Genomic DNA, 4,373 nt, shown 5'->3' on the forward strand with positions numbered 1-4,373 from the left:
AAGAAGTGTAAAACTTCTGCATTATTAGGACTGAGGACTGCTTTCAAAATGATGACTATGCTCACTCTATTCCAGGTAGTCCAAGGGAAGAAAAGTTATTGCAATTTCTGTGTGAACGGGAATAATTCAGTGGTTGAGACTCTACAAAGTATTCAACGTGTGTTCAAAGCCAAAATATGTTGTGTAAACAATGAGAATTAAAAGAAAAAAAGTTAGACATAAGCTTAAATTAAAAAGGTGATACAGTCCTGTGCTGGGCTCTGGGGACTGGAGAATATGTATGCCTCAATCCCATTCAAGGGTTCAGAGGCATGGCCCTAACATCAGCTCGGGATTCAATGAGCAGATAACAATTAGTATACTGGGAGAAATATAACCTACCTCTCCCTGATCGGAAGAAAATCTGGTGGCTCAATGAAAGTCTTAATTCAGAGAGATTCTGACAGATGCAGAGGAAAAATTCACTGATGACTCAACTAAGACAAACTTAGTTACTGCTTAACAATCCATCTTCACACACACACACACAGTGTTTGAGAGATTTGTAGTATTTTGTGGGAAGAATTCAATGGGCAGAGCTCAGAGAATAGATTTCATAGCAACAGCAAACTTTTGTACTTTGATCAAAACTCTAATTTTCCCAGGTAGAAAACTACAGATGGACAAACAAACAATATTCTTCTTTACGATATCTAATTTTGAATGTATACTGTAGCTTTTAACTTATCAGTATAGAACCTTGTTAAGATGATCACGGTAAGACCCACTGTCTTATAAGTGAGCTGGAAACTAGCTGCTCAACCAGCCCATCTGAACCCCAGACGACTAATGTAAGCAACAACATAGCCACCATCAGAGATCAGCAGACAAACTTAAAAGCTTGATGTATCTGTTGTAGGAAGAACCACGGCTGTCCTGACACAGTTCTCCAGCTGCAAGTGGTCTCTATTGTTCTCTTGGTATAGGTCATATTGGTGAGATGTTGCTAGAGTTCACCCTGGCCCATTTGCCCATTCTCCAGAATATCAAAAGCTTTCTTCACAACAGGTGACAAATTTTCAGTACACAATTCTGCCATTCTAGACTTATCAGCTGACACTGGCTGCATCATCGTGAGTAGAAGTCTTAGGGTCCCTGACCTTACCTACAATTTTCCAGTAATTCAGGGCATTTCACATTCTGAAAATGCTTCGTGTTTTTTTTTAAATTAATGGGAAAGAGTCAAAGACTTCCATGAATATTTTAAATATCCTAATATCTGCAGAAATTTGGTATTCTTGCAGTTGGACAAATTTTTAATTCTATTACCCTCACCTCCTTCTAGTCCATACATTTTACATCGCAATTTGATTACTGAATACCACCACCCCATCCAAGGGTCTAGTACATCTTAGAAATTTCCCGTGTGAAGGTAAGAAGGGGCAAATGTTATGTGGGGTATATAAACCTACATTAAATGTTTGCAATGGCACTGTCTCTTCTGGAAAAAGCTCTGATTCTAAGAAGTAAATTAATTTGGAGTCAGTATAGTTATTGGTATGGGGAAGAGAATCAGCTATTTTGGGATGGGTGGGTGATGAAAAGACAGGAAAATATCCAGAAAATGAGAAAGGAATGATTTAGACTTATGGAAGTATGAATTGAGAAGACAATGATACTTTGTCTTCTGTACCTACCTCCAATTACAGTCTTGAGTGACTAGTCCTTGCGCTGTGAAAAGAGCTAGTTTGTGGTATAGAGTAAAGACCATAACGAAATAGTTTGAAAACCATGACAGTTTTGATCTTTCAGGAAAGTAGATTTTGCTTAAAGTCAACATGTATTTTTCATTCACTAAATACTAAAATGCATCCTGTGGCATGTGCTGTGCTTACTGTGCTGGTATCCAAGGCCGACAAGGAAAGCGGGATAGACATAAAACATCTGGAGGAGGTGGTTTCTGTGCTGAGAGGAGGATAGTCTAAGTAGGTAAAAGGAGGACACCCAACGTCCAAGGATGAGCTGGAATAAAACTGTTGAGTTTGGAGCTAACATTGTTGAGAAACATTTGGCTGGATATATATCCAGATACAGTGAAACATAAAGATATGCCAAGGTAGTCAGATGCCAGATTTATAAAGAAATGACTAAACTAAATTGAGTTAATTTTGTGTGATTAGAGTTGGAAATGCATTAAATGCCATCCTGAGAACGTAAGCTTTTCTTTGGCTGGAAGATAATAGCAACATAAATTATTAACTAGAAAATATAGTGTAGACTGTTGAGGGCAGGAAATGAAAGCACCAACTGGAATGCTTTGAGAACAGCACAAAGAAGACCATAGATAAATTACTACTTAAATTCTACCACATGCTGAATGTGCCATCTGAGACTACATCATGTGACCTTTTTGATTCCAGGGATGACATATTAGAGAACATGATCCCTGGGTGGTTCCTGCATGTATCTCCTGTTCCAAACTATCCTAACTTAACACATTTAATACTTTCCAGGAAGAACCAAAAACCACTTATTACTTTTCCCTCTCTCCATGTTTTATTATTTTTCCAAATTCTTCCATTTTTTTCTTCTTCCTTACAAGAAATTATTTAAATTTACTCCCATATTGTTCCATCAAAAGATTTTATCAATCAAATATCTCTTTTTTTTAAATGGCAAGTTAGTCTCCTGTTTAAATCTTAACTCTATTAAGAAATATTAAGGAAAATACAGGTACACATCTATGTTTATTGTTCAAATAAGAAAATAGCAGATAGTTGTCGACATTTGCCAACATCATTTATAATTTTTGTTTCCTACATAATCTGGTAGTTCTCTGGTAGATCAGTTGTAATTAGGATGACATTCATAAACTGAAGATGGCTGATGAGTTGGCCTTGAAAGAGAGTTAGCTGATGTATCAGCTATCACTGGCACTGGAAAGCGTGGGTTGCACCCTGGTTGAAGTTTAGGAAAACGACCTTCATTTGCAGATATGTTGTGATATGTATTTGGAAAAGTAGAAGGCTCCAGCATCAGTCCATAATAATTGCCCTGTATGGGAGATAAGATACTCTACTGAGAAATAGAAGTTGTAGTTTAAATGGAGTTCACAACACGGCCATTTGTTTCATTGTAACTGCTTTGAGAGTGCCAGTGGAGAGTGGTCAACTTATTTAGAATAGCTCGTTGACCCACTGCAATTTGTTTTGGTGGTCTGACATTGATGATGGAGGAGAAAAATCACCTCTGATCCGGGTAGTTGTATCACCAATTATGTGGCTAGTAGAGGGCTTTCTTTTTAGAAATTTGCAGAAGGTAATCATGGACTTTCTCCAATAGTGTCAGCCACAAATCCAGAATTATTATTATCCACATTATACCCTGCTTTAAAGTGCTGCTCTTTGAAGTCTTCAGCCAATGAAGACACCAGAGAGGCATTTTTAATCCCAACTCTTCTTTTTATTCTCACTAAAAGCTGGGGACAGCCTCGTTTAAAATTTGGATTATGATAAAAGTGCAGCTACAACCAAAGGAGAAACATTTTAGTAATATTTATACCAAAATACAAGACTACAATAAGCCTAAAGTATAAAACCTGATTCCACGTTTACTATGTAAGGATAATATCATCAAAATATGAACATTGCTAACAATATTTTGAAGTTCCTTATTTGGAAAATACACATTTAAATATTATAGTCATCAAATTTAAATGTTAGCATTTGCGGTAACGGTGAATGACACTTTTGAAAAGCAGCTTTATTACCTTTATATGGATTTCTGGAATGATTCATAGTTGTAAGCAAAGTTTCTCATAATCTTGAATACTTAAGTCACTGTCCTCATTTTTTAGAATAAATAAAGAATTTTAGACTTAATAGTTTAATACAATTTTCAAAATCTTGCTTTACTTTTATATTACCATTGATTGATGTGCAAAATAAAATTTTATATATAAGTTACCAAGTGGTAACTAAAATTTTTTATATCTTTCTTAATACAGACACTTCTTTTTCTTCTGCTGGAAAGTCAGCTAGACAAGCACACATTTGAAAATTCTGCCTCACTTTCCTAAACCCATAAAAGTTAAGCTGTCTAAGTAAACTTTTCATGCTTCCAGTTTCAAATATTCTGAAAGGGGCCTTTCTTTCCAAAACTTCCTTCTTCAAGACATCTTCATCAATCACTACGGAAGACCCCATGATCACCCCACCAGATGGATTTAAATTGGTCACTCCAATCTATTTTCCAGAGTTTTCTTGGAAATGTCAGAGAACGAAAATCATTATCTTCTTCTGGTTCAGAGACACAATATGTGTAACATGGTGTTTTTATCAAGGATTCTTCAGACAAAGTCTGAAAGCATTTTCTTCAATCATAAAACTCATGTC

General features: G+C 36.1%; 1 long non-coding RNA gene across 1 annotated transcript; it reads right to left on the bottom strand.

The window, feature by feature from the left end:
- Positions 1 to 2,713: 2,713 nt before the first annotated feature.
- LOC140694161 (uncharacterized) lies at positions 2,714 to 3,988 on the bottom strand. Its single transcript, XR_012069916.1, has 2 exons — positions 3,749 to 3,988; positions 2,714 to 3,033 (listed from the first exon to the last, which is right to left on the bottom strand). It is a non-coding gene; the product is annotated as an uncharacterized lncRNA (long non-coding RNA).
- Between the last annotated feature and the right edge of the window lie 385 nt (positions 3,989 to 4,373).

Source organism: Vicugna pacos, unplaced genomic scaffold (genome assembly GCF_048564905.1).
Source record: "Vicugna pacos unplaced genomic scaffold, VicPac4 scaffold_20, whole genome shotgun sequence".
NCBI classification, from domain to species: Eukaryota; Metazoa; Chordata; class Mammalia; order Artiodactyla; family Camelidae; genus Vicugna; species Vicugna pacos.